At 45.7% G+C, this 21,609-nt stretch overlaps 2 protein-coding genes across 4 annotated transcripts in view; one reads left to right on the top strand and one right to left on the bottom strand.

Moving 5' to 3' along the window:
- Positions 1–21,609, bottom strand: part of LOC135107058 (amyloid-beta-like protein) — a 79,818-nt gene that overhangs the window by 16,500 nt on the left and 41,709 nt on the right. The window lies entirely within an intron of this gene.
- The window catches only part of LOC135107060 (thiopurine S-methyltransferase-like), a 182,078-nt gene continuing 172,950 nt past the window's right edge, over positions 12,482–21,609 (top strand). For 2 of the 3 annotated variants that reach the window (XM_064016664.1, XM_064016663.1), the window contains exon 1: positions 12,482–12,636. The gene's annotated coding sequence lies outside the window, so the exon portion shown is untranslated. The remainder of the gene's footprint in view (positions 12,637–21,609) is intronic. The other variant, XM_064016666.1, reaches the window with a different exon arrangement.

The raw sequence follows: 21,609 nt of genomic DNA, 5'->3' as shown, positions 1-21,609 counted from the left end.
TGAATGTGGAATGTGTATATTTTTCAGTGTATCTTTGACAGTCAGATGTAGAGAAGACAAATTATTGCTACTTTTCGTAAAAGCGAAGCAAACAGTGTAGTTCCGTATCACATATCAATGCAGCAACCTTCCCACCTTGCCACGAATTAGGCGTATGTCACCTAAGTAGGCCTGAAAGTATTCTGAGAGAGAGAGAGAGAGAGAGAGAGAGAGAGAGAGAGAGAGAGAGAGAGAGAGAGAGAGAGAGAGAGAGAGAGAGAGAGAGAGAGAGAATCAGGCTAGAACTAGTACATATCTTTACTTTCTGGGCGCCAGGCAAGTATGACCTATTCTACAAGCAGCCATGGGTGTAGAGGCATGATTCCCCTTCCTACCGCGGCGTTCTGGCATGTATGAGTGGTCCCCTTGTGTGCTCGAAGAGAAAAGTGAGGCAGGTCGAGGCCGCCACCACCCTGATATTTATTTACCTTTCATTTATTTATTTATTTATTTATTTTTTCGTCGCCAGCGTGAGAATAAGACGATGTGGCAGCGGGAAAGGGTGGGGGTACTCCAGGCCATCACGAGGCCGTGGAGACCGTGGCGCGGCATTATCAGAAAGCCAAGAAGACCCACATGTGTCTCGTCCAGAAGCGTGAATCTTGGTGGTATCTTTATGCTGCACAAACTTTGATAGTTCGGCAAATTCTCCTGCGACGGAAGCTGCGGGTTTTCGGTGGAAGCAAGAACTACTTAGGAGCGGAAGTAATGGCGGACAAACACCAGCACATTTGAGCGTACGGGAAGCTTGGGGACCATGTTTGAGTGGAGGGCCAAACTTGGACAGGCTGGGTATATATAGTGTTTGTCGAGCCTCTGTCCGCACACACACACTGTAAATACACCCTGTTGACCACCAGCTTACACCCGCACCCTGCCATCCCCGTGCTCCCTTTCCTCTACGTTGCTATGTAAACCTGGAGAACGCTCATCCCGGAATATGACTCCCGCTTCTCTACACGGCTGTAAGGAAGGGCAGCATCACGCATCAATAAGGTGCTCTCAGTTTAGCTATTTTGCGCGGCGCATCGACCCGGCGGAGTCTGGTGGCGGTTCCTGAGGTCTTTCCAGTTTCTGATACAGTTTACTCTCTCTTCCATGCGAATTATTTCATCGGTTCGACAATTCTGACGGAAAACTGGGTGGACCAACGTAATCTTTCCTGCATGCGTGGACCAATCACCCCAGTAAGCTGACGTTCGTGGGAGCAATCACGCCACCACAGAGGGGATGACGGGGAGGGACAGGGATGGGGAGGGCACACCGCTGCGGCATGAAGACAAGCCAATCTCGTCCTTCGGCCCCGCTAAGAAAGTTCATGACATTATTTTGCAGATGTATTCACTGTTATTTTCATCTGAACTGATATTTTTGATAAAGTTTAGTTTTATCGTTGTCTTCTTTATTTGGTTAGTGAAAGAAGAAAAAAAAAAGAGAGAGAAAAAAAAAACTGCCGCCACTGCCATGAGTCAGCGACACGCACGGGCGCTATTTTGTGGATTCGTGAGTTAAATCGAGGTCGGCATTATTACGACAAGTTGCCGCCTGCCTGTCCCCGAGTGGCAGCATTCATTCCAGACCTTGGCAATGTGCGTGTTCTCGGGAGACTCAAACATGTTCAGATATACATAGGTGTTTATTTATATCTCGTGTTATTTATGAATGTGTTTACTTCTAAGTAATTTTCTAGCTTCATCTGCTTTTGACTACTTTTGATTTTTTTTGATTACTGATTGATTCTGATTATTCCTGCGGATAGTAACCTTCCAGTTGAATGCGGTATCTAATGGCTCAGTAAATGTCACACCTTTCATGATGCAAAATACGAGTGTTTTGTGGCACAATTTTGTTCTTTTAAACACCCGTCGGTCACTTCTTTCCTCCAGCAATACTGATTGTCTCTTACATTAACTTTGCACAAGTGTTCCGTTGGTTGTCACTTTCAGTCTTGACTTTTAAGACAAGGATGCAATAGCTATTTTCTCTGAAGTGGATTCCATTAAATGATGAAAACGCTGGAGTTCTGTTGTAGTCAGTAAATAAGACTCGGAGTTCATTCACCCTGTATCGTGTGACGCTGTGTGACTGTGCTGTACAGGTTACATTTGCCTCCCTCAACCATTCCTAGAGGAGTGAAAGAATGGACAGCAAAATCAGTATACAACTGGGGCATTGATTTCCACTCTCCGAAGTATAGGCATGGTGAACCAGAATGATGGAAACCTGTTTAGATATCATTTGTTACGTTTAATAGGTCAAAGCAAGGTCATATCTCTCTTCAATCGCGCCACCAGTCTCCACCCGAGCAGAGTCAAGCATAAGGGGGCGTCCTTTCTGTACTTTAATCCAAAGCTTATGTTGTTTCCTTGATCTCGTGAGGTTTGTTTACCGCTTCTTACTATCTAGACTTGTGAAGTAAAGTATTTCTACACGCTTTTAATTTTTCATGCTATTATTATTGATCTGCAGAGGGCTTGTGACCATTTTCATGTCGATTCCACTTCATGTGCTGACAAAATACTGCAACATGTTAACCAGGACTGGATAATAAAATCTTGTGCAGTCTGTGGCTGTCCCTACATCTAAACACATCTTTCCCCAAACACAGCTAAAACACAGTGCACCTCATCTGTATTACTCTGACACACTCCATGTAGACTCAGCGGCCCTTTTATCCATACGCATCTTCACTCCAATGCAAAACGTGGGACAACGCGGCCTTGGTATTCTATTTGACATATCATAGGTGGACTGAAGGTTACACCCATCCAAGCACATCACCTAATACAGAACATGATGAATAGCAGCCTTGATACTGTGATACACTTCCTGAACTTTCTGAACGCTCCATTCCTCCAAGCACGTCTCGGCTCTGATGCAACACATAATGCAAGCGGCTTTGATACTCTCTTTCCTACCAAGACTCGTCGCTTTCCCGGCCAAACACATACTTAACCTTATATAGGAAGGAAGATGTCTTGAGTGCTTCCTCTGACACCGCCTGCCCGCTCCTACACACCACACCCTTACCTGAAACCCCATGAGAGCGAGACGCGCTCACGTCATCTCTATACACGACGCTCGTGATCTAATCTGGTGGCCCCGTGTAAACAAGAAGCGGTTCTGGGCACGGCTCAACTTCCTGGAGGCACGAAACACATTGAACTGCTGTATATTAAGAGATTTAAAGTTGGAGATGTGATAGGTAGAGGTGCATGTTGAATAGCGTCTTTTTTGACGGAAACAATGCAAGTAGAATATGACTTTACTTCGGGCAGATGTACTGACTAATGCATCAAAAACACCCTTTGGTAAACGCTTAATATTTCAGATATTCTAGTTACATAAGTAAATCCTTCCCTTATTTCAAACGATATTCTCTTTTTACGTATGTGTTTTTTTGTATACCAGACATCCAAAAGAATCTTTCACATGCGACAACCATAACTAGTCATTAGCGTAACTTAAATTGAGCGTTTTATCATCATCTTCATCATCATCATCATCATCATTATCACCACCGCCACCACCACCACCACCACCACTATCGCTGGTTCTAGACAAAATACCGTCCTCGGTTTTTCAGTTTAATCTGTAAGATTTCCGTCTCTTCCTAGTCCGTTCCACTGACTTTAGAAATAATTTTTACCCCGCCATTTAGTTCAGTTTCCTTCGTCTCACTTCCCACCCATTTTCTTTTACCGAGCTGACTTCTAGTTCGTTAAAGATAATTTTTATTTACTTTTTCTTTTTTTCTCGTAACAAAACTGTGACGCTCGCCTACACTACACGTAGAAGAGACACAACAATATACTGGAGGGCGGGCACACACACACACACACACACACACACACACACAGAGGACACTACAACAGCGAAGCAGAAGAATAACAGAACACGAGACACACAGCATGTCGGTCGGGAAACGGACACACATGCACAAAGGGAAATGAAACACTTCAAGAAAGCATGACAGGACGCATCACGTCACACAGGCAACGAAGACTGATGCACGCGACAAACACCACTCACGCAATACTACACGACGCACCACCACCACCACCACCAAGAAGACAATGCCGCAGCAGACAACACTGCCAGCAACACAGCACACAAGGGAAATGCAGCACATCCAGAGAGAGAGAGAGAGAGAGAGAGAGAGAGAGAGAGAGAGAGAGAGAGAGAGAGAGAGAGAGAGAGAGAGAGAGAGAGAGAGAGAGAGAGAGAGAGAGATACAAAAAACACAAGAGGATTGGAAACATGTGGACAATACAAGCTTAAAACACACACACACACACACACACACACACACACACACACACACACACACACACACACACACACACACATAAGGATGATGCAACGCAACTACAATATCTTTTGAAAGCAAAACAACGATAAGCAGAACACAACACAACACACACACACACACACACGAAAAAAATAAGAAAAACCCTCACTACTGCAGTTTTTCTTGGAGATAATGAAACAACACGCCAAGTCATCGTGAAAGAGTGAAAATATTGCCCAACGCAACTCACAAACCCGGACAGCATAACGACAGATTAGTCACGATGTCGATTGCAGTGAGGGAGGGAGAGAGCAAGGGGGAGGGGGAGGAAATGGGAAGGAAGAAGGAGAAAGGCAACGAGAGCGAGGAAAGGGAGAGTGAGTGAATAGGAGATGGAAGGCACGGAAAGGAGAAGGGAGGAGCGAGAGGCGCAGAATGAGAGAATGAGTGGGAGGGAGTTTCAGGAGTTTTAAAGCCAAGGAGGAAAACACAACAGATGAACATTTTTCGCTCTGGCCATGAGTGCATAATGAACTAGACTCTCTCTCTCTCTCTCTCTCTCTCTCTTCCCCGTACCCCCCAACACACACACACACACACACACACACACACACACACACACACTAGTTCTACGTGGTTATCTTCCTCTTTAATATACAAGTATATATATATATATTACGGCCTTCGTACCCGCCTCGCCAACCACTAATCTCTCCATCTAACCATCGGCTTCGAATACCGTCTCGACCACGCCGTGGCGGTGTGGTAAAGTCGAAGCTTTGGACACATGTCTCGACGCAACGTCTCAATCGAGCTAACTGAGTTGACGAATGACTTCCACCTCCACACCACCACAGTCTCTCTCGTTTATAGCAGTTGGAACCATCCTCCCTCCTGCTGCCTGACTTCGGTTACATCGACGTGAGTTAGAAGACGTGACGAACACAAACACGAGCACTCACACACGTACACTCACACACACTCTTTCATTACGTACACGCCTGAGCTACTTGTATTTGTGTTGTATTTTGCATATATTTGTTTTCCTTTAATGCATATTATTTGGTACATGTTATATTCACTTTGCTGCTTATTAGCTTGTATATGCTATGTTAACTGTCTATACTTGAACCCAAGCGGGATCACTGAGTCCTAGATAAGCTGCACGCTCTATGCCCGCTTCAGGTAGTGGATATTTAGTTTAATAATGATTGTAAGTTTTATTTCATATTCGTTTCACTACCTCATGCTACAAGAAAGGGTACAACACACCTCTAGTCACACAACTATATATATATATATATATATATATATATATATATATATATATATATATATATATATATATATATATATATATATATATATATATATATATATATATATTATAATCGAGTAAGTAGGAATGAGCAATGATCTTTATGAATATGAACACGAGTTTGATAAGCAGGGTATATATGCCTTGTCACAGTATTTATGAATGAGTCACTGACAATATTTCAGTGAAGATAAGTTAAAACATACTATGCTGTCGTTATATATGTGTGCATGATAATTTACCGATACGTCCGTGACGCTGGGATACAACTAACCCACACAAAGTTGTGATACATTTTGCACTGTGTTCTTGTACACGATTTTAAATGCGACTGATTAAAACACGGCAAACACTCGCTCTCGGGAAAACATATCAACGAACTCTAAACATTCTATATCGTTTTGTGCCAACACCACAGACAACAAGGAATGGAGACCTGGCGGCATTAGTCTCTAGCAGTTAAGTAATTAACTTCAACAAGTCAATTTTCCGTGCTACACAAGGCGGGCCTCTGGACGCGAGGCGTGGGAAGACACAGGCAGTATCTTCCTGCCTTAAGATAACATAGCAAGGAATACTGGAAACCATCGCGGCATTCGTTTGTTGATATTTTTCTCTCCTTACAACAACACAATATATCATGGGAGAGAAGATGGAGGCATAGAATCAACTAGTATCCTCCTTTGAAACAAGCACATTACTGGTTACTGGGAATCTTGTGCACCCTTTGTATTTTTATTATTTGCGACAGTACAAGGAACCAGTGAGAGACAAGACTTCTAATCCTTGTTTCCCATAGTATCAGGTATTCAGAGGGACATTTCTCGGTATATAAGCTACTGAGATGTTTTGATTTGCCTTTCTCCTCAACGTCTAGTTCTGAATATTGATTTACACGTCACAGTTGCTACGGAATGTGTAAATCTCAGCGGCACAAGGCGGAGTCGATCAGCTAGGGAAGAGAAGAGTGGATAACTGGGTATCGCATCTCCCACATCACTTGGGGGCATCAGGAAACACGCCCCGTCACAGGTCCATGTGGCTTGCGTGCACCCAGGCAAGCAGACACGGGGTTGTTCACACTCAAGGTCCCGTGACTTTTTTCAGTCTGACGGGGAAGCCCTAAAGGTAGAAAGATTACACAAATAGTCAGTCGTCCGTGAACTTTCGTATGAACTTAACTTCTTACCGAGGCGGAAGGGCGTTAGCGTGGCACCGAGCAGCGCACCCTTGGCTGCCTCAACAACACTCAAGTAGCCATCGCCTGTGTGACTGTTGCTTGCCCTCCACGCCGCAGATTAGGAGTAGAGGGAAAAGTTTCAAGGTAGCAGTGAGAGAGCGTTTGAGTGCGCACTGTGGCGGCAAAACAAGCCTGCCTCTCGTGCCTGGTGTTACTGTGTGGCCGCTGTTTACATTTATGGAGAATATATGAATAAATAATCGAAATAAAATAACTACACGAATTATTTTAAACGATGGCATTTAATTTTTTAGGCGCTTCCAGTTCAAGCAGCTTCATTATTTTTACTATAAAGTGCCTGCCAAAAGCTATATTTTTCCCCTTTAGGAAGCAAAATAAGCCATTAATTAACGCTGCAACATTTTTTCGGCCGCCAGAGTTTTCGTGAACTGACTGTGTCGTGACAAAAAAGCGCTCTAATAAAGTTATGAAAAATGCAGGAGGGGAAAAAAAAACTGTTGGGTGTTAAGCCGGTTTTCCTTTGTGACTTCAAAATAACAAGCCACCCTGACAAAAATACGTATTCGTCAGAACTTCAGTGTTACATTATGAAAAAAAAAAGACTTAAAAAAAAGAATAAAATAAAGGCTTCTGGCAGGAGTAAGATACGAGTGGGGAGAACACAGAAGCCTTCCCCCACCACCACCTTTAATCAAGAACACCTCCATTACCCACACCACGAATATAAATGCCAGGTGGAAAGGTGACTGGGAGTGAGAAGTAATTACACCTTCATAAACCCCCTTTCTCCTCTCCTTTCTTTTCCCATTTCTCAAACTTCTCTTTTTCCTTCTCTTCTTCGCAAACCATGCACTTTTTTTTCTCTTCTCCACAAACAATGCACTCTTTTCCCATGATATTCTTTTGTACTGCATACCTTATTTTTCCCTTTTTCCTTCTACCCTTTAAACTATCCTCTCTTTTTTATGCATTTATTTTCTACCCCCATCCCACAAACCTTTTCTCTCTCTCCCTTTTCTGCGTCTCAAAGCTGGTTCTCTTTTTTTCCTTCTTTTCCTTCTTCGCCACACAAAAGTTGTTTTCTCCTCCTCCTTCTCCTCTCCACACTATCTCTTTTCCCTCTTTCCCTTCCCCCTTTTTCAGTCTTTCTCTTTTCCACCGCAACATAAACGTTTTCTTTCCCTTTGTTTTCCTTCTCTTCATTTCCAGACTCCACATTCCTTCTCTTTTCCTTTTACTTTTCTTTACCTCCTCCACCAGTCACACAAGCTTTCTTTTCCTTCCTCTTCCTTTCGTTCTCCTCTGCCACACAAACTGCCCCCCCCCCTTTTCCTCTCCCCCCTCACATTTTTTTCCTTTCCTTTACCTCCTCCGTCACATTGACTTTGTATTTCCTGTTCTTCGCTGCACAATCATTCTTTTTTCCCAAATTTCCCTCACGTACTCCTGAAACAATATATTTTCATTCCCTACTCTTCTTATTTGTCCATAAGCCGCAGTCCTTTCCTTTTTCTCCTCCTGCGCTACACACACCCCTCTGTTCTACTCTTCCTCGGCTATTCCACTCTTTCACTCCTTCCTACGTCTCTTTCTTCTATCTGTTTCACACTTTTTATTTTTTTTTTCTCTCTCCCTCTTCTTTCCCACCTCCTGCTCCTTCTGCTCCTTCCCAGTACAGGGGCGTGCCAACCACCAGCGGAGAATAAACCATTGCTATGCACATAACACTGACAAACGATGCCCTAACTGACTTAATTGCAGTGATTCATGGTCTTCATATTACCCGGTGAATATGAGAGTTTGTCGTCACTTCTGGAATATGAATGCGAATTTATATTTTAACTTTTTTACTTTTTTTTTTTTTTCTTTTTAGTGCTTTTGGGTGCGAGTGAGTGAGGAATTGCTGTGGTGTACGAGTGAGTGAGGAATTGCTGTGGTGTAGTTTAAGTGCAGTGTATTATGAATGATTCTTCCGTAATGGTGGTGGTGGTGGTGGATAAAGCGGTGGTAAAGATTATGGTGATGGTGGTACTTCTGGTGATGATGATGTGGTGGTGGTGGTGGTGGTGGTGGTGGTGGTGGTGGTGGTGGTGGTGGTGCTGGTGAGGCTGCTTAATTCTCGCGATAAAAGGAGCTCAGTTACATTTCTTATTTATTAAAGAACAGAGTATATTTTCTTAAGTTCGGAACCGGAAAAAAAAAAGGGGCTCCTTGACTGACACACACACACACACACACACACACACAAAGGCAGCATGGAAAGGTTGTGAGCGGATTCAGGTCATCGTTTCTTTTGTTTTTCTTCACATCAAAAGGAGACTGGTCAAGGACTACAAAGCGAACCTCAGGGCTGGGGAAAAAAATATGCGGTAATTGCCACTCAAAAAACCCCAAGAGAGAGAGAGAGAGAGAGAGAGAGAGAGAGAGAGAGAGAGAGAGAGAGAGAGAGAGAGAGAGAGAGAGAGAGAGAGAGAGAGAGAGAGTCTAAAAAGAGCAAGTTCAATTTAATTTTCAGAGCGTCTTCATACTTTCCTTTTCAAAGAGTAAGTTTTAGTTAGGTGTAAAGAGCTGAGGAAGGTAAACAGTTCCAGGTATCAGCGGTGAATGGAGATGAAAGAGTGAAGATATTTACATTAGCGAAATGGAATACAGATGGAGACGAGTGCATGATCTTCTGTAATGAGCCGCAGTTGGGTGGAGGGAAGAGAAACAGTTTATTTATTACAAGTCCTTGAAAAAACTAATCGTAAAAACAGCAGTAAAAGACACCAAATGAAGCACCATTACGGGAAGCTGTGAGGGGCGGAGGATAATTAAGGAACGGAAATTAATGACACGAATATTCTTTGCCATTGGCCAGTTAAGCTGTGACGTGTGGGGTGAAGGTTGTCTGTACGTCTGATCACACGGCATTGAATTGAGGTGAATCAAGACTTTCTGATTCCGTGAACAGTCCATATGGAAAGTATGTGCGTCTCCATGCCGATGAAAGCAGGCAGATGCGTCACTTAACAAGGAAGTATTGCGGGATGAAAATGGTATATCCTCAGGTCTTCTCGATAGAAACATGATGCCAGAGGGACTCACGCGTCACCCACGCGTCACTGGCTCGCAGTCCCGCACCAGAGTGACGGGACGAAAGACAAAACAAGGCTGGGATCGGACGAGTCAACCAGGGAGAAACATTTGACGGTATAAACCCATGGGTTGTATGTTGACGAAAGTGTTAGGCATGTCCCCAGGGCGGCCAGAGCCAGAGTGTTGCATCAGCTGTGTAACCAATAGGGATAGCGGAGTCGGAGGCTCGTTCATCATGTGGAAGATTCAACATCAAGTGATATCATTAGGACTGACGAGATGGGGAACGTGGGATTGCTCCTAGTATATAGCTCCACCCAGTCTTGGTGAGGAAAAGTGAGGTTGAGAAGAGGAAAGATGATGCTTCTGAAATAGCGAGTTAGGTTTGCATGTAACAGCTAATGAGGCAGACGCTTGATGGCACGAGAAAGACATCTGCTGAACTCGTCACCTTGAAGAGGAGATGACATGGGGTTATTTTTGGCTCTCTACGTAGGAACGCCAAGCCGTGATTCCCTGGCGTATTTATGGTAACGATATTTGCTTTCCATGCTTGCTGAACTGTTGCCAGAGACATGGAGACATATATTTATTGACCACAAAAGTGCATCCAAATAATATATATAATTGTATAGTAAATAGTGGTCTAAATGAAGACGTAAACATCAAAATGAGACACGCTGCCTTTATAGAACAGTATATTCCTGTCCTCTGGTGCTGTAAGGACATGAAGGGAAATGGTCAAAGGCAAAAGGACTGCCGGCGTTAAGCTTTCAGGGTTCCCTTTCAGCCTTACCGCCATGCAATACCTTTCCGGGAGTGTTTTGCAGCCGTAATGGCAAGTGTCTTACCGCTAAGTTGCTTTCCTTTTTAAGTCGACTCAATATTTGGGAGGAATTCAATATTTTTGAAGTATTTACGCACATTTCGCTCGCTTCTTTATGTATTGCATCGAATGACACCAAAGAGAGAGAGAGAGAGAGAGAGAGAGAGAGAGAGAGAGAGAGAGAGAGAGAGAGAGAGAGAGAGACGCATTTCGAAGCAGGAAACCCTACACGGGCCCTTCTTACTCCAGCCAGTTCCAGCAGCGTGACATTTTTACCGGTGACGCAGCAGCCGTGAGTCAGGCGGGGCGGGGCGGGCGGTGGGCGGCGACAGGCGGACGAACGAAGTGTCGCCGTCTCACAATGATCAACAAGCACCTTCAGGCAGCCCAACCTTGGACTCTTTCTGAGGATACCGGTCAATACTGCGATATCGTGTATACGTTGTAGCAGCAAGCCACGCACACACCCAGCCAGCCAGCCAGCCAGCCAGCCAGGGAACGTCACCTCCACCTGGTCAACCTCTGTAAGACAGCTTGAAGACGCACTCCTATCCCTTCTTCCGTTCCCCACAACGATCACTGGTCTATAGCACGGGTCCATCGTCAGTCCCCACGCCCCCCCGAGTTATTCCTCACGACCTGTTTGAGAGGTGGAGCGGAAGGAGGGACGTAAAGGAGTATTATGCACCAAAAAATCCATTTACAGCGTTGAGCGTGGGACCAGGAGTGAAGCAAGGAGGCGGAGCGAGGTGAGGCGAGCAAGGGGCGGCAGAGGAGGAGTTGATGACACGAAGTGGGTCAGGCGGCCATCATTATTTTCTTGTAGGGTGCAGGAAATGACTCCCGCTGATCTTTGCGCCGTGTAGTTATCAACGCCGGCGGATGTTATATTACGTCTCCCTTTGATACTGACTTGACTTGAATCTGACTGGTAGTGATGGTGTGCCTCGTAATAAAATGAGTGAACTATATACTGTCAGTTGTCTCCAAATTATACTCAAAGCTTGCGCCAGACCATTTTATTAAGCTCGATAAGAAGCCATAGCAGTCCAGGGGGTAGACTGACGAATCTACGTTTGCTTTTTTGCTAGTCGTTTTGAAAAGGGGATCACAACTACATATTAGTCTAGTTATCCACTGAATTGACGTACTGTGCTTGGATATCACATGTTTGTATAGCTTGCTGAAGGACGAAACCCAAGCAGGGGAGGGAAGATTGCGTTTACAGCATTTGTTTCTATTCAAATATAGCCAGTAATGCCTACGAGATAAAGATTCCTTTCGCACACGTTAACTTCACGAGAAGGTATAGAAGAATGAGGACTCCGAGGAAAGGTCATTGAGGTTAAAGGCGGGAGGGAGGGAGGGAAGGAGGGGGGGAGGGGGGGAGGGGGGCAAGAAAAAAAAAAAAAAAAAAAAAAAAAACGAAAAAAAAGTAAGACAAACACCCTTATTTGCCTTAGGAACGCAAAAAAGCAATAGCCTGCAACTGGAGTTATTAATAGGTGCAATGACTGAAGGCAGGAGACGCAATCAAGCTGCCGAGGGAACGAGAGGGAAAAAAATGACCGTTTTATCCCATACGCAGTCTCAGTTAATTAAATCTAAAAAAAAGCAAAAGAATCTGAAGTTGTAAAAATACTTGATGTACATTTATTGCACGAAAAGGGGAAGCAGAGAGAGGGCAAATTTCCTTCTCTTACCTCATTTTTTTTCTTATACTTGCAGTTTATTTAAGCAGCTGTACTACCATGGATGGACGGAGGGAGGGAACGGGAGGAGGAGGAAGAGGAGGAAGCCACTGGAGGCATTCAAGGAACGGACGACACAATTGCATGAACTGATTTCCCTGCGAGATGAATGTGCGCCTGATAATGTCGAAGGTAAGCAGCTGCAGTCTGGTATCTCGGTCATTAATAACTTGTTGGGGAGGAGGGGAGAGAACGAGATAAAGGTGTGCAATCTCTCTCTCTCTCTCTCTCTCTCTCTCTCTCTCTCTCTCTCTCTCTCTCTCTCTCTCTCTCTCTCTCTCTCTCTCTCTCTCTCTCTCTGTCTTCTAGAAGTTCACCAGGGAATCCGGAATCAACCCTGACAGGAAATGCTCTCCCCATCTCCCTCTATCGAAGGGAATCGAATCCAAGATACGAGACGTGTTGAAGCGGCAAGTCTCTCTCTCTTTCTCTTTCACTCTCCCGCATCGATACCTAATTTCCTTCGGCAGAGAGACTGCCTTCCTCCGCCTTCTCGTATCACCTTCTTAGGAACCAGAGAGAGAGAGAGAGAGAGAGAGAGAGAGAGAGAGAGAGAGAGAGAGAGAGAGAGAGAGAGAGAGCACTGCACTACACCTCATCGCTACCATTTCTGACATTTCCATCAGTGAGGGTAAGGGAGGCAAGGAGAGAGAGAGAGAGAGAGAGAGAGAGAGAGAGAGAGAGAGAGAGAGAGAGAGAGAGAGAGAGAGAGAGAGAGAGAGAGAGAGACGTGAGGATGGACGGAAAGGGTAGCGAGGGGATCGATCAGAAATATGACCTATAGGAGGGACGCGAGGGAGCCACGTCACCACCTTCACTACTCCACCAATTCTTCCTTCGTCCCCTCGCCGCCCTGCACACCGCGGGAAGAGTACTCATGGTAACAGGAGAGGCAGAGGATTCCTCGCTTTAAAAACAATGTGATATAACGCTCGATTTCACCCGCACAGCCGCATTTTCTGCCTTTCCGGGACATTTTAACAGCTGCTTCATCTTCATCTTCATCACCATTATCATCCCGGCACAGATAGCGTCCTCACCGCCACCCACCTGGCTCCTGCCCGCCACCACGGCCCACACCTGCAGCCTCCTTTAAGCAGACACACGCAGGCACGTAGGTTTTTTCCAGGTAACTCATTAATTACTGATATTGCGCAAATGCATTCGGTCAATTAGAGTTGTCGATTTCCTGCCACGGCAATCTGTGCATGTTTGCTTCTTGCATTCGTAAGAAGCCAAAAACATTTTCGCAATTCCTTTTCTGTGTTTGCGAAATGGAAACTTGTTCCCACAAACCATTTGTGCCACTGCACGGCACAGCTCTTCAGGCCTCGAAGCACATGCTGAGCTCCTGCTGATTAATATTTCGTGTCGTTGCTGAAGATACGTGCCTGTGGAGCCGTGATCTTGTTAGCAGATAGGATATGCACGGCTTGTGGCGGCAACGCGTCGCTCCCGGGCATGATATTCCAATATGAGCATCAGAGGTAACGTGCCAAAAGGTGAGGAGATACTTGCATCAAACTTGACTGCTAACTATTTGAATTATGAACCACGCTTGGTGGAAATATTGGAATAATGCTTGTTATCTCGGTGTACGGGAAGGATGCGTGTTGTAAGGTCTCTGCAGCCTCCACCTTGCCCGACAAAATACCACGTGGTGTCTGAGGGCGTCATCTATCCCCTTGACACAACACCTAATCCTCTCCTCCCTCCTTACGTCACCGCTCCTGTCTCTGGACGGCAGCGAGGTCTTCATTTCCACAATCACGTTCGTTTTTCTCGTGTTTCAGTTAACTTGCGTCGCCGCGTCACCCGAGGCCAAGCAGCGCGCCTAAAAACGTACGTGGGATGAGAAAGTAGACAGTAAATGCTAAGTATTTACCTTTTATCAGTGTGCGGAGATTTTTTTTGTCCATAATTTGCAGGAATGGCGTGCCACTGCTCGTTGAATATAATTTGCATCATCATTCTGGGAGCGCCACCGAGCACGGGAAATATGACCCTTTACTTTTTTTTATTTTTCACTTTCTCTTTTCCCTCCCGCGAGCGAAGGAGGCTGATGAGATGGGCACTGTATATGCACGAACAAGCGAACCGTTGATGGAGCTGCCTGCACGATATCAACCCAATCCCGCCCTGCCCTCCCAATCCCTCCCCGGCACTCCCCGACCTACATCCCACCCCGCCGCCGCCGCTACGTACACAGTATCTCACCCGACGGCATATTTTCCAAGTATTGTTAGTGCTCTTCGGAAAATAAATGTTACGGAGCGAATGGTATACCAGTGATGTAGTCACGCTTGTTCTGCACTGTGCCATGAACGTTGTGTGGTGTTTTCACGGTTATTTCATGTAGTGCCAGCTCTCTCTCTCTGTGTGTGTGTGTGTGTGTGTGTGTGTGTGTGTGTGTGTGTGTGTGTGTCCGTCCGTGTCAGCTGAGGATGTAATGGCGAGTGACGGTCGTGTTGGTGAAAATAGTGCAATGGTTCAGATGAAAATTATTAGTGTTGATTCCTAGTATATTTTGGTGGTGGTTGTGATGACTACTACTACTACTACAAATACTACTACAACAACTGCTACTACTACAACAACGATTACTACTAAGACGATTATTGTCCGTCGTTATTGTTGGTAATGGTGGCAGTGACGTTGTTGTTGTTAGTAATTCTCTCTCTCTCTCTCTCTCTCTCTCTCTCTCTCTCTCTCTCTCTCTCTCTCTCTCTCTCTCTCTCTCTCATATCACCTCACCGCCCATCCTCACGTACACCCACACAATCATATCCTGCACGAGACGACTCCTGGGTACTGAGATGTAAGAAGCTCTCCCTCTCTCCCTCCCCCGCTCTTGTGGAATGTTGATTGCTTCCAAATTCTGGCGGAATGAGAGAGAGAGAGAGAGAGAGAGAGAGAGAGAGGGGGGGGGTACGAGTATATTGCAGCAGTCTTTACACCTAAGATTTAACGTGAAGGCAGACGTCACAGGGCACTACATAAGGTGAATCTATTGCTTTCCTTGTATAATATGTTTGTACTTTGTTCATACCATGCTTTTCTTTCATCTTCACTCCTATGACATCCAGGACCTTGATGTTCCTTAAGCTTTTCGTCGTCTTATCCTTCATCTCTTCCATTTAATAGCTATAGTGGAAGTTACTGGGTTTCCTTATGGGTGTTTTCCGGGTTCTAATGATAATTTAACAAGGATTCTGCATCATCAGTAAGAAGAAACGTTACGAAAGGTTCTGATTCTAATGATAGTTGAATATAGATTCCTCTTTATCATAAGGGAAAGCATTAATAGAAAACTGCTGATTCTAGTGGTAGTTTAACAGTGTGCACCATCATTAGGGAAATCATCCTGAAAGCCTCCTTGATTCTAATGATAGTTCAACGAGGATTAGGAGAAACTTCCATGAAAACTTATGATAGTTAAGCTAGGATTCTGCATCGTCTTTAGGAGAATATTCAAGAAATTCTGACTTATCTCCGTGGTCTTTGAAATAATGCGAATACGAAGCACAGGATGAGTAGCCCTTCAGATGCGTTGTACATACAGCAGATCAGAAATGCGGGTTTATTTTCACCATTCTACGATGTTTGATTAATGTGAACGTCACTGATTGATTGGCTGACTGACTGACTGACTGACTGACTGACTGACTGGCTGGCTGGCTGGCTGACTCATGATTCCGTTTGGTGCCGCAGCATCTGAGGTCACATGACATTGTAGCATCATAAATGACATTGGAAAAAAAAAAAAAATACAATTAACACGTATTACAATACTTGATGCATTGATTGACTGATAATTTCGCTCAGCGCCGCAACATTCGGAGTCACACGGCCTCGGAGCATCATAAATGTCAGTAAAATGTTCAGAAAAGTTAACCTGCAATAATGTAATACGAATATCAACACAATAAATAGGTACAGTATGTGAGGAATTTAGTGTTGCATGCGATGACTGACCTGCGCGTCACTCCTCTCTTCTCCCCTAAGTTATCCGGGTTTATCGAGTCTATCCCTCTTTTAACAGCTTCGGCGCCTTGTCTATCGCTCTCCCCAACCTCACCGATAAAATAAAAGCTCTCGCAATCTATTTATACACATGATTTGACTCGAGTTGCAGCCTTTTATTTCTCGTGGGAGAGTTGTCAAGTCTTTTGTTTAGACATTTCAGTTCGGGGAAGACGTGCGTTATGCTCTCGTTATGCCTCTCGTGCCTTATGCTCCTGGTGAAAGCGAGGACTTGCTGGTGTGGATGGCTACTGCTTGTACTTGCTTTGTGTCATCTCGTAGCCAGGTGATTAATGTAGACCGCCACTTCACTGTATTCAGAGAAGACAGATAGAACAGTGAGTCACTTCAGGAAACTTTTATACCACTACCATCGCCGCCCCTACATTCTGAGGTTAGTAAATCCTGCGTACGACTATTTTTGGAGCCTTCGATTTCTCCTTCCGTCGACAACTGTAAGAGGAAGATATATTTGCAAACAAAGGGGAGAGGAAGGAAGACGAAGGGAAGGACATTGGCGAGGCGAAAGGGCAGGAAAAGGAAACCAGCTATCTCTCTCTCTCTCTCTCTCTCTCTCTCTCTGCCCCTTTGTATTCACCTCTCCCTACCATTCCTTTAAAAAAAAACAAAGCAGAGGGAGAAAAGGATACAAGTAAGGTTTCCCCGTCACACTTCCCCATCGCACGCCCCCTCTCCCACCTTGCCCGGGACTCCTCCTTGCTTTACCCTTACCACATTCAATCACCCTTCATCCGTAACACAATCAACACCCTAGGAAACACCTGGGGGGAAAAATCGGTATAGTCTCCGCTCCACAACACAATGCTACACCAGGCTTTCTCAACGCATAGCAATACAACGCAACGCAACATCACTCCACGGCTCCCCTATTTAACTTATCAGACGCAACATAACCTACCGCATCATCGTGCAACACAGCTCCACGGCAACCCTATCTGACTTACTAGACAACATAACCCATCACACCAGCGGCAACACAACAGCCACGACGTACAACACTCAATCAGCAAAACCGTAATCAAGCAAGCCAAGCCAAGCCACGCCAAGCCACGTTAGGTCAATAAAACAAACACAAAACCCATCTACTGTTACTAAACCACGTCAACACAAAGAAACACAAGGAAAACAAATAAATAACAAGGCAAAACCGAGCCAGGCCAACACCACCACAACGGCAATTAGATCCACACACACACGAAGGTAAATAAAAGAACAAAAGAAGAGAGAGAAAAAAAATGAAAGAAAGTTAGTAAGGACCCGAATCATAAACAAACGCACCAAACACAACTCGGCCAGGATTACCATGAATATTGGAGAACTCGCCCTAATTACAAAGCTGGCCTGAGGGGAGAGAGGAGGAGGAGGAGGAGGAGGAGGAGGAGGAGGAGGAGGAGGAGGAGGAGGAGGAGGAGGAGGAGGAGGAGGAGGAGGAGTAGTGTTGGGCGTGATGGGGTTGATGAAGGAACAACATACCTAACACTCTCTCTCTCTCTCTCTCTCTCTCTCTCTCTCTCTCTCTCTCTCTCTCTCTCTCTCTCTCTCTCTCTCTCTCTCTCATCACCACGCCTAATCTAACAATGATAGTGCTGATGACTCAATTACCTAAACACATTCTCCATAGCCAGGAGGGGAAAGCTAATCACAAGCTGAGAAATTCTTGAAAGGATTTACCAGCGGTGGAGTAAAACACGGGTCTTTCTCCTCCTTGGCAAGAATGTAGAGCAATAACACGGGCAGCTAACGTTGATTCTGGTATACACGCACGTTTAAAAAATCTATCTTGCGCATTAGCTTTACCGTTGGCGAATGGACGTGGAAATCTGTGCGGTGGCAGTGTTCGTAATAAATTGCCGGGGAAAACAAACTGAGTGAACCGACTTCTCTTTACTGCACTGCGCGCCACCTCAGACAGAGATACGGAGTGGTGGGTGTTTGCTTTTGGTTATCGCTTGTGTGCGCTGCTTGGCCGTCTAGTTTGTGAAGAAAGGTTTGTATTGAGTTTTATATAGAAGTGTTCTCTCTCTCTCTCTCTCTCTCTCTCTCTCTCTCTCTCTCTCTCTCTCTCTCTCTCTCTCTCTCTCTCTCTCTCTCTCTCTCTCTCTCTCTCCTTCTCCCTTCCTCCTCCCGGACCAGACACGACAGCTGGGCAGCAGGAGGCAAACACACACACACACACACACACACACACACACACACACACACACACACACACACACACGCTTGCCACACATCTGATATCACCACCGCTAGCAACAACAATAACAGCATCACCACCACCATCATCACCACCACCACCACCACCACCACCACCACCACCAGTCACCCAGCACCCGCGTGAGGACTGGGCGCGGCGGGTGGGTGGGTGAGTGGGTGTTCCAGACAACTCAACAGGTCTATCCGGTCAGCCTTCCTTCTCTGGTTTAAATTTTATACCTGGCTACTATAGCACACTCGGTCTTACCACTCTCTCTCTCTCTCTCTCTCTCTCTCTCTCTCTCTCTCTCTCTCTCTCTCTCTCTCTCTCTCTCTCATACAAACCATAACATCACCACCACTCTCGCTCTATCACTGCACTTTTCTCTCTTCCTCTTTCCCTATCAACATCCTGTGCTTTCCCTTTCCACTCTCATATCCTCCTCCCCTCTTGATACAAATGGCTTGCCTTCCTTCCTTTCCCTCTCCTTCCCTCGTCCTTCTTCACCACCTCCTCGTCCTCCTCCTCCTCCTCTTCCTTGTCTTTGCTTTTCTCTCTCCTTCTGTCCTCTTCCCCCTCAAGCGACGGACACCCTTCCTTCCTTCCCCTTGCTTGTCTCTCCTTGTTTCTCTCTTTTTACTGTTTTCTCTTCTCTTCCGCTTTCACTCTCACTTTCTATCTCTTCCAATACTTTCTGTTTTATTCCCCTGTGCTTTGCCTCTACTCCCTCCTCTTCGTTATCTTTTTCTTTGCATCATTCCTTTTATCTCCGTCCCTTCTTCTCTCCGTTCTTATTAATCCTTTTCGTCTTTCTCCATCATTCTCCTTCCTCCATTCCATCTTATGTCTCTCTCTCTCTCTCTCTCTCTCTCTCTCTCTCTCTCTCTCTCTCTCTCTCTCTCTCTCTCTCTCTCTCTCTCTCTCTCTCTCTCTCTCTCTCTCTCTCTCTCTCACAGTCCACCTTCGCCTCCTTTCTGCTGCTTTCCCTTCTCCTCTCTCCTCCACCTTCCTCGTCGCTTCCCCAAAGGACCCTCAACTCGAGTGATGGCTCATTCCGAGGTAATTTAGGTCGCTAGTCCTCGTCCGTGCTCCTTGCGGGCTCTAAGCAACGCGAGTGGTGGTGGCGGCAGTGAGGGAAGACCGTCTGTTCTCCTCCGCCTTTCTGAAGCTCGGCGTGGCAATGAAGAAAGGGGGGAGCGGAGGCGCGGGAGAGGCAGAAGACGTCATGCACATCCCCGCGGTGTAAGGTGTGACTGGATTTACTGGCGTTGGAATGACTGTGCTCCGTATGAAATGCTTTTTTAGTGCTTTATTTCGGGTAGTTTTATAAAGGTTATAGTGGAAGTTATTGTATTTTTTTAGGGTTTTTCATGATTCTTGTAACATTTTAACTAAGATTCTGTATCATTAATGAGGAGAACATCTATGACTACCCGACTACTCATCTCTGTGGCCTTTAATAATCTAGAGACGAGCAGTATTAAAGAACGAGTGACTTGAGAACACCAGCCTATGAATGACGCAGCTTGATTCGGAGGCAAAGCTCACTTGGGGACTTCCACGCATTACCTGAGAGAAAAAAAGAAGTCAAAACAAATAACACATGACTTACAACTGGTTCGTTACATACTGCAGTGTTACGGAAAAATACACAGCACATCATCCGCACATTCCCCGTCAACTACGCTGCATACTAATTCAACTTATCACAGGATAGTCTTAATATTACCCTCCCCTTTCCTTTTTTCTTCGTCTTCTTTTAGCGCTCTCCTGCTCGCTCATTGTTCAGCTCCTGCTCTGATCTCCCTTCCCTTCTTTACACCAATCTCCTGCTGGTGCCCCGAGAGACACTCCTGCCAATGCCTGATACCTGAGCAGCGGGGCGTCCAGGGAGCGCCGCGCGGAGGGGAGACTGAGTGGAAAGGGAAGGGGAGAGAGAGAGAGAGAGAGAGAGAGAGAGAGAGAGAGAGAGAGAGAGAGAGAGAGAGAGAGAGAGAGAGAGAGAGAGAGAGAGGACGAATCAAGCCTTCAAGGACACGCCAGCCATCCATTTCCTTACAGATTGTATGAATGTACCCTCTCTCTCTCTCTCTCTCTCTCTCTCTCTCTCTCTCACTCTCTCTCTCTCTCTCTCTCTCTCTCTCTCTCTCTTTTCGAAATACGTAATTCCCAGGATATTTCATTTTCTTTCTTCCTCTTCCTACTTTTTTTTCGTGGACACACACACACACACACACACACACACACACACACACACACACACACACACACACACACACACACACACACACACACACACACACACACACACACACACACACACACCTGCCACATCTTGTCCCTATCACTCTGACAAACACTGACTGCATCCCATCAGCTCTCTGTCAACTAAATGCGCGCGCACGCACACACACACACACACACACACACACACACACACACACACACACACACACACACACACACACACACACACACACACACACACACACACACACACACACACACTTCTCATGGCTACACCCCTTCTCCAGTATCCTTGCCCTCCCTTCCCTGGCCCATTTCTCCTTCCCCTCCCCGTCTGTACCTTCTCACTGTGGGCTCAGGTTCACAGGACACGTTACCAAACAGCTCAAATGACTCCCACCACGCCAGGCCGACTGGGTGGCACGCCGCCTGTGCCTTGCCGCTGCCAGCCATGCCGATACTGCTAGTGGTGGTGTTTGTAAGGCAGAAGACAAATGCACGGTCCAGACGCCTTGCAAGTTGTGTGAGGTAGCAATGTTCATGAATATGTGACAGTGTTAAGGTTGGTGAATGATGTGTGTGCCCGAATGTCGCGGTGAAGTTGTAGTAGCAGCAGTAAG

This window comes from Scylla paramamosain, chromosome 14, assembly GCF_035594125.1.
Source record: "Scylla paramamosain isolate STU-SP2022 chromosome 14, ASM3559412v1, whole genome shotgun sequence".
In the NCBI taxonomy this organism is placed as follows: Eukaryota; Metazoa; Arthropoda; class Malacostraca; order Decapoda; family Portunidae; genus Scylla; species Scylla paramamosain.
This window is presented reverse-complemented; position numbering and strand designations above follow the sequence as displayed.